This window comes from Silene latifolia, chromosome 6 (genome assembly GCF_048544455.1).
Source record: "Silene latifolia isolate original U9 population chromosome 6, ASM4854445v1, whole genome shotgun sequence".
NCBI classification, from domain to species: domain Eukaryota; kingdom Viridiplantae; phylum Streptophyta; class Magnoliopsida; order Caryophyllales; family Caryophyllaceae; genus Silene; species Silene latifolia.
In genome coordinates this window covers 39,802,825-39,816,998 of record NC_133531.1, presented here as the reverse complement: position 1 = coordinate 39,816,998, position 14,174 = coordinate 39,802,825, and positions in this window count along the sequence as shown.

The following is a 14,174-nucleotide window of genomic DNA, read 5'->3' as shown; positions in this document are numbered from 1 at the left end:
CCATGAGATGGCTCAAAAAGGACGGATTAGTGACGAAGGAGCTTTCCCCTCATGGGCTCAAATGGAATTGCTCTTTCCCAACTCGGAGAAGGCTAATGAAGGGGCGAACGGTCGCAAAGGGGAGGAGAGTGGCGATTCTTGTGGTGGTGACACGGTGAAGCTTGAGAGTGAGGAAGACGAATTCATGGATCCAAGTTTAAGTGATGCTTCGAAGGATATTTGGGATAGCGATATAGAGGGAGATGATGCCGATGTCTAGGAGACCACTTCATCACTAGGTGGAGCAAAGCAAGAGCACCCACCTAAGTTCAAGTGAAGTTTTCTCATCTCTCCTCTTTATCTTTATTTTTCATGAAAAGAAGTTTGTGTCTTGTCTCTTTGTATTTTATTTTATTTTGATCATTGTTGGAGTAGTCCTAGCAACATCAAAGGAGTCACACCTCGGTACCATTGAGGTGTTCTTATTTTATTGTTCCCATTTGTAAAATCCAAAATGACAAATTAGTTTCATGCATAGCATAGTGTGTGCATGAACTATACCCATCCTTGGACATTAGCAATAGTGTCTCACTCGGTTTGGGGAAGTTAATGCATACGCAACGGGAGGTAATCTAAATTATCCTCTCCGTCATAACAAAAACCATGCATCATGTAGTGTAGCTTAGTATAGATTGCATTTAGTATAGAAATCATGCATCATCTTTGCATAATTTCCATCATTTTGGCCATTGAGGACAATGCCCATATTAGTGTGGGGATGGGAATTCTAACATTTAACTCTTATTCAAAAATCATAAAAATTGAAAAAAATTGAAAACCCAAAAACAAGTTCATTTCCTTTGTATATATTGTCTTGTATATATTGTGTTTGTTCTATCCTTGTTCACATTGATTGACTACGCCACATCCGAGACATGAGGATATTGAAGACCGTATGGTATGATCTTTCCAATCTCCTTTTTCCTCTTTATGTTAATGACTATGTGGCTTTATTTTGATTGATGCGGTATAACAATGTGAATCTAGGGCTTGCATTTAGATTGTTTGTCATATTAGTTGGTAGAATCATTTGCATTAGGATGTTTATATGCTAGTTGCATCATGGCATGTAGTTGCATGTTAGAAAAATTTTGCGAAACCATCTACTTGGTAAGCTTGACAAGTGTATATAGGCCCTAGTAGATGCCTTTTGTTCTTATGACTTTACTTGTTAGAATGCTTGTAAAACACCCTAGGATGTGTCATGCTAGTATCCTTTGACCCATGGTTTAAGGCCTAGTCAAGAGTACCTTGTGGTGTGATAACTCCTTGGCTACTGTTTATTCCAAGGTGACCCTTGAAACCATGCAACCATCATTCATCCATGTTCTACCATACATTTTGTCAACAAAAGGGAATGGGCACAAAAAGAAATCAATTTGAGTTCAATGAAATGAAAAGTGAAAGAAAGTTTGCAAAAATGCATCAAATGAAAAGAGGAGCAAAAATAGAACTCCTAAGCTTCAAATACAAGGCACCCTCGTTACTAATTGGGGTGACTTTGAAAATGTTCAAAAAGAAATGCAAAAAAGTTGTCAAGTATTGAAATGCCAAAAATCAAAAAGAAATGGCAAAGAAAGTGTTCTCAAATGTCAAAACGCCACAAGAAATTGGGGGGAAAAACAAAAACAAAAGCAAACTCCCAAAGTGAAACTCAAATATTTTTTGATCCCTTTATCCATCATATCCATTTTTGTGCATGGTAGAGAGGGGACGACCCTTCTTCTTGTCTAGGCAAGAGGGGGAATTCCGCGATCCTCCAGTGTTTCTAACGCCATAGGGAGTCTACTCTTGACAAAAGCATTTAACGATTGAGGACAAAGGTACCCTAGCTTGACACAACTTGGAGGTGATTTATTGGTATCCTTCTAGGCTTAGTAGTTTGAACAAATTGCATCTATGAAGGATTGTGTACCCTTGAATTGCTTCCCTTGTAGATAATTTCCGCCACTTAGATGAGGAAAGTGGCTATTCTTTTTGTAGATGCATCCATTATGTGTTTTTGTGTGCTTAATGTTTGGATGTGTCGATGTGTCGCCATTTTGGCAAGACCCACCTTGCCTTGCAAGAAGGCATCCTACCTCATGGTTGTCTTGTTGTGAGTTGAAGGGGCGGAGTGAGACCCGCTAATTGTCTCATATCGGCTATATTATTAGGATAGGTTAGTATTGGTCCTAGTCTTTGTCACCTCTTTACTCGGGACGAGCAAAGGTTCGGTTTGGGGATATTTGATGTGACCATAATTGGCGCATATTTAGCCCCCGAATTAGCCTTGTTTCCATGCTTTTTAGTGCTTATTTGGGTCATTTCTTATCTTTAGTTCTTTGTTTTGCATATTCTTTGAGATTTTGATCCCTTGGTAGGAAAGGAGTAAGAATCTTGCATTTTCATGGCAAAACGAGACTAAATTGATCGAATTCAATGACCAAGCATCAAGGAAAGACAAGACTAGAAGGCCTTTGTACATATCATAGTAGAAGAGCAATGTTGAGGAAAGATCCTTGAGTCCCCAAGGAAATCCCCAAGGAATTTATGAAGAAAAGGGAAGAAAAGAAGAAGTTACTATCTTGATCGACAATAACGAGCGGATTGTCAACAATCCGTCCGTCCGCCCTTGCACAATCCGAGCGTCCCACGCGTAATCCGCTCGGATTCCCCTACACAATCCGTCCGGATTCCCAGAATCCGCTCGGATTCCACCGCCCAAATCCGTCCCTCCCGACCTTATTCCGCCCGGATTTCTTCACAAAGACGGATTGTCTTCTTCAAGCTACGAAAAGAGAAGCCCTTCTCTCGAGAAATACCGGGTCCTCCTTGCTCAACTTAAAAAGTGTAATTACTAGTTTAGCCCTTAGTTAACCCTAATGCATCCTCCCTAATTTTCACTATAAATACCCCATTAGTTTAATTAGAGGAGGATGTTCTTCTTATCAATAATTAGTGTAGTTAATATCAATCAAATCTCTCTTCAATATTGTAATCAAGTATTAATCAAGTTTTAATCCAAGTTTTAGTTCTTTAATCTCTCTTTTGTTCATCCTTTATTTTGGGTAATTGAAGATTATTTGGGTTATTATTGGGAGATTGACAACCTCTCAATCTAGCATTCAAGTACTTCTATTATTCTTGCTTTATTATTGGAATCATTAGTAGGTATAATCTCTTAATCCCTTTTTAATTATTGTTAATTACCTTCATTTATTTATCATGTTTCATATTGTTGGTATGATTGACAACCTTGCTAGCATGATCAACATGATAATGAGTGAGTAGTCTCTTAGCTAGGGTTAATGGGTGATTAGGGGAAACCAACATGGGGAATGATTCATGCTTAAATTAATATGCTTTCATGTTTTATTTGCTTGCTTGTTTTGATCTCAACTCATGCACATGTTATATTTGATGAAATGCTAAGCCTATGAATCCTTGCATTTACTATCATCTCCTATATTTTCAATGAGACTTGTAAGACATAACCCAACTCGAGTCTCATTAGACCATGCATGTTGTTGAGTAGGGAAGATTAAGTCGACTTGTAGGTATTGTACAATCTAACCGATTCGGCTCCGGGACCCAAATTTTCCTAGGATTGTAAGATATAACCCAACTCAATCCATCACAACAATAATTGCTTGTTTATAATTTGAGAACATGTTTGTATGATCATATCCCATGATTCCCCTATGATCCCATGACACCCTAGTGCCTTTAATCAATTGTTTACACCCCTTTTTATTCATCTCGCTTGTTTATTTTCATTGTTATTCTAGTTTAGTAACCTTCTACATCAACCCAATTTGTGACACCCCCTAGACACCACTAGTTACAATAGAAATCTCATTTCAACTCCCGTCCCTTGGGATCCGACCTTTACTTGCCTCTTTACTAATTGTAGAGTTGTTTGTGGAGCTAAAAATTGTGTTTTGATCCGACCGTGACCAACGACCACATCTTAATTTGTGAACACTTAGCGGGATCGCATCAAGAGGCTCAAACCAAACAAGAGTAAGACCGATTCCTAGTCCATTTCCTCGAGTAGTGAAAGTCCTTGATACAAACAAGAGTAAGTACCATGGTATGGTTGACGTCAATCGCTATCCATCCTTAGGCCCAAATAAGAATTTGGACCGTCTAGACGGGACGATTGGTCGAATGGGTTGGGTTGGGCCTAGGAAGGCCGATTAAAACGATCTAGAAAGACCGAGTTATGAAAATCGACAACTGTCTTGTACAAACTATTCCCTAACCTTGTACAAGTTTCACCCTTGGCTACACAGAAGTGTATTATCCCCAGCGGAGTTGCCAAACTGTGGACGCGGGCCCACGAGGCAAAAAGCGAAGCAAGCTTTTCTTGTGCATTTGTGTAGTCGCCACCAATTTTTTGTGGAAAATTGGAAACCGTTCGAATACTTCGTGCCATATCAAGACACAAAGTAGTGCCAATGAACACCAAGAACTCGTTACCCTTAGCATTCTATGTAAGGGGTGAGGGTACGTATTAGGAAGCTCTTTTGATCGAACACCTAATCCCGCCCGCCTCGATAGCGGCCTCTACTAATTATTAGGGAAGTTATTAATAGTTGATGTGTTGTCGATTATATGCATGCAATGCAACATCCATTAGATTAATCCTAGCATGTGAGAATTAATACTAAGTCGGCTATCACATAATTTAGCATACAATTAGGTCAAAGTAGGATTTAGGATCGATTACATGTGAGAGCATACAAGCAATATGATAAAAGAAATACAATAAAAATACAATAAAGAAAATTACAATAATTACATTGGATTAATTGATTTATGTCGAAAATACATTTAACACGGATAATTTTAGAAAAGAAAGAATAAATAAATAAATAAACAAACAGAAATTAGGTGATAATAAGATTAATAGTTAATTAAATACGTAAACTGACGAATTAGGTCAAGGCAGAAACGGGAGTTCAGAGACAGAACTCAACCAGGAACAGGCGCAACAGAGTTGCGTTCCTTGGAAGAGGCGCAACAGTTGCTGCTTCTTTTCCTGAGCTCAGTTCTGGCTGTGAAGCCGGAATTGCAAATCGTTAATATTCATTGGTGATTTTAATGCTTGATTATATTATTTGACTCGGATGGAAGTGATTAACAGATTATCTAGATGTGAATAAGCTCATAAAAACGATAAAACATGGATGAATTTAATTAGGGCGAATTATTTACAAGATTAAAATGTTAATGAGGTTATTATAAATACAAATTAATCAAATTAATTGAATTAATTAGGTTAAATAGGTTATTAATGATGAACTAATGGTGACAACGATAAATAAGAGATGAAATATATCAAAAGTGAATTCCAGAGATTCAATATTGAGGAATCGAACCTTTAAAACACGAAATTGATTTTAATGACGAAAACCCGCAAATATGGACTATAAGGGATTTAAGTTGGGAATTTTAATGATGGATTAATTAATGGTGATGAAAGATTAATGTATTACAGGTTAAAGTTATCATACTCAAATTGTCGTGCTAAAGAACAATGAACAATTGAAAACAAACCGAAAAACAATAGGACGAAGAAAAGACGAAGGAAGAAGAAAGGAAGCAGGAACTGCGGCAGCCTCACGAAGAGGCGCAGCAGTTGCTGCGTCCTTTCTCGACGGTTGTCTTCTGATAATCCGTAAAAAGAGTTTTAAAACATGGTTTTACAAATCGGTTTTAAGTGTAATTTCGATACAAATCTTACAATTGTGATTACAATAAATAAAGAACAATAATAAAAAAAGGATTTACACCCTCAGACTTGTTTGACGAAACGAGATGAACTAAGTTAACGTTTAGTGATGCTCGACTCGAATGTACGACGAAAGTGCCCTCTTGGAGGAAAACGAATAAGATTGATTAAAGTTGATTGATTGTGGAGTTGGTCAAATTGGTCGGTCATGCAAAACGAGGCCGGTACTCAGAAAGATCCGAGCTTACGTGGTCGAAAGTTCAAGCACGTAAACGCCAAAAAGTAAGAACGTGGTCTATAATGCAAAGGGAGAAGAGAAGGGCGGACAATCGCGTGAAAAATATGTGAGACCGAAGGTCTCTATTTATACTAATCACACGGAGAAAATTAGGGTTTTCGGTGAAACTTTGGAAGTGAATCTCGAAAAGATACGAAAAATACGCAAAAAAAGGATTGAGGAAGAGGCGCAACAAGCACTGCGTCTCTTGGAAGAGGCGCGGCACCTGTTGCGTCTTTTCCTCAGTGGTTGCCTCCTACGGAAGAAAGATTTCCGTGTTTCTATTATGGAATAGCGGATTAATCTTATTTCCTTAATATTTTATATGATAATCTCGGGATATATGTTATCAAAGATCAAAAGATTGGAAAATATATGGAATAAAAATATCTGGAACTTGTGAATTTGTAATGTAGCTGTGTTTAAGTTAATAGGTGTGAGTAGTTTGTAATAGACTACTTTGATTTTAATGAGAACTTACATTTCACCAAAAAAAAAAGAAAAAGAAATATCTAGAACGTTCCAGAACATTCTGACTCGGCATTTGAAACGGTTTTTGACCCGGACTCCAAATGTACTCTAATTACTGCCAAAACGACCGTATCGGCGCGTAGATGGCGGCTTTGAGGTAGACACAAGTGTTTGAGCGATAACTTGATGATAAACTTACGAACTGTCATAAATCGTTCCGTGTACCAAACATGCGGCCCAATCATCACCGGGTGGTTTGCGGGAGGTGCAGAAATGAGGTATCTACATTTGTGAACTTATTTTGTGAATCCTGGACCTTATTTTGTAAATCCTGGACCTTATTTTGTGAATCTTGGAGCTTATTTTGTGATTCTTGGAACTTATTTTGTGAACTTATTTGTGAATCCTGGAACTTATTTCGTGAATCCCGGACCTTGTTTTATGAATCCTGGACCTTATTTCGTGAACTTATTTTATGTATCCTTGACCTTATTTGTGAACTTATTTTGTGAATCCTGGATGTTATTTTGTGAATCCTGGACCTTATTTTGTGAATCTTGGAAATTATTTTGTGAACTTATTTGTGAATCCTGGAACTTATTTCTTGAATCCTGGACCTTGTTTTGTGAATCCTGGACCTTATTTTCTGAACTCCCTGATCTTATTTTGTGAACTTGTTTTGTGAATCCTTGACCTTATTTTGTAAATCTTGGACCTTATTTTCCAGGTTTTTATCCCTTTCCATAGTAACACGCCGCCGGAGCATTGGTGGGCTTGTGTCTGTGATATAAAGCAGGGAAAAAATTTCATCCTTGACTCAAGCAGGGATATTAATGTGGATCCTGAGAACAAGCATGCCAAAGAGCTTGTATGATTTTTTTTTTTCCAAAGTATTGTTATTGTCTTTTCTTTTAAAAGTATACTCCAAAATATATTTTGATCTTGTTATTGCCTTTTCTTTTTCAGTTGCATCATGTTTCATCTATTTTGGGGGAGTTATATAAATATTTGGAGTTCATGCACACGAACGAATTTGTTAATCTCGAAGTCCCTCAACAAACAACATGGTATGTAAGCATGTATCTTTTTCCTTTTGTTAACAGCTCAATAGTTATTATTTTGAGCTTGTTGATTTTAACCCATTTGTTGTTTTTTTTTTGTCTAGTTTTGATTGTGGAGTTTTTCTGTTGAAGTGGTTGAGTGCCTTGGACGATGATAGTTTATGGACCAAAAGTGAATATTTTGAGGTAAGTTCATTAGTATACGAAAATAAAGCCCTATCTTGTGAATCTAAGACATTGTTCAGTGAATCTTTGAGCTTGTTTTGTGAAACTTGGTCATTATAAGTGGTTTAAAATCAACAAGCTCTGAGATTCTGATGTGACCATAATTAGCGCATATTTAGCCCCCGAATTAGCCTTGTTCTCATGCTTTTTAGTGCATATTTGGGTCATTTATTATCTTTAGTTCTTTGTTTTGCATATTCTTTGAGATTTTGATCCCTTGGTAGGAAGGGAGTAAGAATCTTGCATTTTCATGGCAAAACGAGACTAAATTGATCGAATCCAATGACAAGCATCAAGGAGAGACAAGATTAGAAGGCCTTTGTACATATCATAGTAGATGAGCAATGTTGAGAAAGGATCCTTGAGTCCCCAAGGAAATCCCCAAGGAATTTATGAAGAAAAGGGAAGAAAAAAAGAAGAAATCTTGCTGAGGCAAAATCCGTGCGGAATGTCTACAATCCGGCCGTCCTCACCATGCACAATCCGTGCGGTTTCACCCCAAGACGCTCGGGTTTAGCCACCACAATCCGCCCGGATTCCTCCAAAGCCGCTCGTGTTCCACCGCCAGAATCCGCCCGTCCCGACACTAACCCGCTCGGATTCCTCTACAGCGCAATTTCCTCTTCTCCAAGCTACAAAGAAAGAAGCCCTTCCTTCGAAAAATACCGGCTCCTCCCTGCTCAATCTAAAAAGTGTAATTACTAGTTTAGCCCTTAGTTAACCCTAATGCATCCCCCTAATTTCCACTATAAATACCTCATTAGTCTAATTAGAAGAACATGTTCTTCTTATCAATTCTTAGAGTAGTTAATATCAATCAAATCTCTCTTTAATCTTGTAATCAACAATTAATCAAGTTCTAATACAAGTTTTATTTCCTTAATCTCTCTTTTGTTCATCCTTTATTTTGGGTAATTGAAGATTATTTGGGTTATTATTGGGAGATTGACAACCTCTCAATCAAGCATCAAGTACTTCTTTTATCTTTGCTTTATTATTGGAATCATTAGTAGGTATAATTCTCTTAATCCCTTTTTAATTATTGTTAATTACTTTCATTTATTCATCATGTTTCATTTTGTTGGTATGATTGACAACCTTTCTAGCATGATCAACATGATAATGAGTGAGTAGTCTCTTAGCTAGGGTTAATGGGTGATTAGGGGAAACCAACATGGGGAATGATTCATGGTTAAATTAATATGCTTTCATGGTTTATTTGCTTGCTTGTTTTGATCTTAACTCATGCACATGTTATGTTTGATGAAATGCTAAGCCTATGAATCCTTGCATTTACTACCATCACCTATCTTTTCAATGAGACTTGTAAGACATAAACCAACTCGAGTCTCATTAGACCATGCATGTTGTTGAATAGGGAAGATAAAGTCGACTTGTAGTTGTTGTACAATCTAATCGATTCGGCTCCGGGACCCAAACTTTCCTAGGATTGTAAGATATAACCCAACTCAATCCATCACAACAATAATTGCTTGCTTATAATTTGAGAACATGTTTGTATGATCAATTCCTATGATTCCCCTATGATCCCGTGACACCCTAGTGCTTTTTATCAATTGTTTACAAACCCTTTTAATTCATCTTGCTTGTTTATTTACTTTGCTATTTTAGTTAGTGACCTTCTACATCAACCCAAATAGTGACACCCCTAAGACACCACTAGTTTCAATAGAAATCTCATCTCAATTCCCGTCCCTTGGGATCCGACCTTTACTTGCCTCTTTACTAATTGTAGAGTTGTTTGTGACGCTATAAATTGTGTTTTGATTCGGACGTGACCCAACGACCACATCTATTAAATTGTGAACATGAAACGGACCGATCAAAAATGGCGCCGTTGCCGGGGACGGTGTTTACTTGATTTAGATTTCCTTAATTGTTATTAGTTGTGTCTTTCTTTGCCTTTGGGAAGTAAAACTCCTCAAGGTTTGTTCTAATCGTTTTCAAGTTGTTCAATATTTTGCAAGATGGACTTTATAGATTGTTTTGTAGAGGACCACTTAAGTATACCTTTCTTCAAAGATCCCATGCAAGCATTGGAAGCCTTGGAAGCAAGTGAGGCTAAAAATATGTATTGGGAATTGGAGGTGGATCTTTTTGAGGCCACTCTAGCTAACAAAGAACATACTCATGCACAATCCGAATTAGTGCATAACATCCTTGTAGAAGCATGTCAACCCATAGAAGATGAGCAATCCATCCTAGAAGATATTTTACAAGCTCAAGAGCAAGAGGAACCTATCATGGAATTCGAATGTGATGAGGTTGATGAGAATGAAGAACAAGTTGAGTATGCTATGAGAATGGAATGTCTAATGGAGATGGAGCAAATTCTTAATGAAACTCCAAAGGAGGAAAGTGAGGTACAAACTCCTACTTTAAAACCCCTTCCCCCAAATTTGAAATATGCTTACCTTGATGAATCAAAGACCAAACCCGTGATTGTTAATGATAGACTTGATGATGACCAATTGGGAAAATTTCTTGATGTGTTGAAACAACATGAAAAGGCTATAGGTTATAGTCTAGATGAGCTTAAGGGGATAAGTCCCAACTTTTGCATGCATAGAATTCATCTAGAGGAAGACCATAGACCTACCATTCAACCCCAAAGGAGATTGAACCCCCACATGCAAGAAGTTGTCAAAGGAGAAGTCATGAAATTGCTTGATGCGGGAATCATATATCCCATATCGGATTCTTTGTGGGTTAGCCCCGTCCAAGGGGTACCTAAGAAAGGAGGTACCACGGTAGTGACAAATGAAAAGAATGAACTAATACCCACAAGAATGATCACCGGTTGGCGTATGTGTATTGACTATCGAAAATTAAACTCCGCAACAATAAAGGATCATTTCCCCCTACCATTCATTGACCAAATGCTTGAGAGGTTAGCCTCCAACAAATTCTTTTGTTACCTTGACGGGTATTCGGGATTCCTCCAAATCCCTATATACCCGGATGACCAACATAAGACCACCTTCACATGCCCTTATGGCACTTTTGCATATAGGAGGATGCCTTTTGGTTTATGTAATGCCCCCGCCACTTTCCAAAGATGCATGATGAGTGTCTTCTCCGATTACTTAGAGACCATAATGGAAGTTTTTATGGATGATTTTAGTGTTTATGGAAAGGACTTTGACTCATGTTTGCATAATCTTTCTCTTGTGTTGCAAAAATGTGAAGATGTTAGTCTTGTTTTAAATTGGGAAAAGTGTCACTTCATGGTCAATGAAGGAATTGTTTTGGGTCATTTGATTTCGGAAAAGGGCATTGAGGTCGATAAAGCTAAAGTTGAGGTGATAGAGAAACTCCCACCTCCCGTGAATGTTAGAGGGGTGAGAAGTTTTCTCGGTCACGCTGGTTTTTACCGCCGTTTAATAAAGGATTTTTCAAAAATAGCGAAACCCCTCACTCTACTTTTGCTTAAAGATGCCGAATTCCAATTCACTGATGAGTGTGTTGAAGCTTTTAATAGAATCAAGGAAGCACTAATCTCGGCACCGATCATCCAACCTCCAAATTGGGAATTGTCTTTCGAGATTATGTGTGACGCTAGCAACTACGCCGTTGGAGCGGTTCTTGGCCAACGGGTAGGGAGAGCTCTTCACGCCATCAATTACATAAGCAAGACCCTCGACCCCTCCCAAGTGAATTACGACACAACCAAAAAGGAGCTTCTCGCCATTGTCTATGCTTTGGATAAATTCCGTTCCTACTTGCTTGGATCCAAGGTGATTGTATTTTCGGATCGCCGTGCTCTCCGACACCTCTTGATAAAAAAGGAGGCAAAACCAAGGTTGTTGAGATGGATTTTGCTTCTTCAAGAATTTGACTTGGAAATAAGAGACAAGAAAGGAGCCGAGAATGTAGTGGCGGATCACTTGTCAAGGATCCGGTTTCATGATGAAAATGGAGAAACCTCGATCAATGATTCATTTCCCGATGATATTTTGATGGCCATTCAAACACAACTTGAAAGGCACATCACCCCATGGTTTGCCGATTACGCTAACTATATTGTTGGAAAAGTACTCCCTTCAAATTTGAACCACAACCAAAGGAAGAGATTCCTATTCGAAGTGAAGAGGTACTTTTGGGACGATCCAAACCTCTACAAGGAGTGTAGTGATGGGCTCTACCGGAGATGCATCCCTCAATGGGAAATCCAAGGAATCTTGGAAGGATGCCATTCATCACCCTACGGTGGGCACCATGGAGCAAGGAGAACCGTTGCAAAGATTCTTCAATCGGGCTTCTATTGGCCCACAATGTTTCAAGACACAAGAGAATTCATCATTCATTGCGATACTTGTCAAAGAACGGGGAATATCTCTTGGAGGAACGAAATGCCACAAAGAGGCATTCTAGAGGTGGAGATCTTCGTTGTTTGAGGAATCGACTATCAAGGGCCCTTTGTGACATCCAATGGGAATAAGTACATCCTTGTGGCCGTAGATTACGTCTCAAAGTGGGTGGAGGCAATTGCCACCCCAAATGATGATGCAAAAACGGTCACCAAGCTTTTCAAGAAGATAATTTTTCCAAGATTTGGAGTTCCTAGAGCGATCATTAGTGATGGAGGAACGCATTTCCATGAGAAAAGGCTTGCATCCCTTTTGACCAAATAGGGTGTCCAACATAGAACCGGCTTGGGATATCATCCTCAAACAAGCGGTCAAGTTGAGATTTCAAATAGAGAGATCAAGCAAATCCTTGAGAAAGTTGTGAACAAGACTCGGAAAGATTGGAGCACAAAGCTTGATGATGCTCTTTGGGCTTATAGGACGGCCTACAAGACTCCCATAGGAGCCTCCCCTTACAAGCTTGTCTATGGAAAATCATGTCATTTGCCAATCGAATTGGAGTACAAAGCTTATTGGGCAATCCGAGCACTTAATCTTGACCTTAAATTGAGCGGTCAAAGGAGGATGATTCAAATCCAAGAGTTAGAGGAATTCCGACTAAAATCCTATGAGAATGCAAAGATTTACAAAGAAAGAACGAAATTGCTTCATGATAAGAGAATTAGACAAAAGGCCTTGCACAAGCGAGACAAAGTCCTTCTATTCAATTCCCGCTACCGACTTTTTCCGGGTAAATTGAACTCTAGATGGATGGGTCCCTATGTGATAACCGAAGTTAGAAAATATGGAAATTTCGAACTCAAGGCGGAAGATGGAAGCAAGTTCAAGGTAAATGGTCAAAGGTTGAAGCCATACTATGAAGGAGCGTTTGTTGGAGAGGTCGAGGTCACCTACCTCGGGCCTCCTCACCCTTGAATGGACCATCTAAGGGAGAGTTTGGTGGAGTCCTCCCTAAACCACCACTTGTAAATATACTAACCCTCTAACTTGTATTTATTGTTATTGCATTTCTTTCAATAAATACCTTGAACTCTTTTCATGAGCGTAAGTGAGGGAGGGTCACTAATGAATTTTGAATGAAGGAAGGAACGAATTCTCAAGTGTGGGGACGCATCTAAGAGAGGAGAGAAAGTCAAAGGAAGAATTCACAGCCTGAACACGTGCGGATTCCCTGGAATCCGGCCGTCTTGCTGGAGTCTGGGCGTTTTGTGGAGAATCCGTCCGTCCAGCTACGCTGAGAATTTGAAGATTTTTGAACTGAAGGTGAATCCGAGCATCCTAGGAGAAAAAACGCCCGTCCTAAAGAATCCGGCCGGTTTTGCAGAAAGACGCCCGTCTTTCTACCTGTGCATTTCAAGGAAAATTTCTGTAGAGGAATCCGTCCGTCTTCAAAAGAAGACGCCCGTCCCGATGGAAAAGAATCCGAGCATCTTATGCTCGGGACGCCCGTCTTTGAGGCGTCAAATTTTGGAAATTTCGCTGTGACAGAATCCGGGCGTATTGCCCAGAATCCGCCCGTCCCGAGGAGCACGAATCCGAGCGTCTTCAGCTCGAATCCGCTCGTCCTCCCACGGTGTTTTGACCCGACTTTTCCCTAATTAAATTACACCCCACCACACATATAGTGACACATCACTACTCCTTCCACTTGCATTATAAAACCCACCTCCTTATGACTCCCATACATATCCAAATCACTCTCTTCACCCACAAAATCAAAAAGCCCCAATTTTCTAGGGTTTCCAAAGGCAACACTCAATCAACAAGGAGCATCCTTATCTTTTCACAAATCAAAAGAATCCAGCTCAATAATCAAGAATGGCACCAAGGAGATCCTCTTTTAGGAATGCAAGAAGACCAAGGATGATGGGAAGTTCTTCTACCTCCCATCTCAACACATTAAGAAGGGAACATGAAGAGATTGTAGATCTTACAAGGCTTAATGACTTCTCAAATGTGGAATTTGTCAATGATGTGCAAAGATTAGTCTT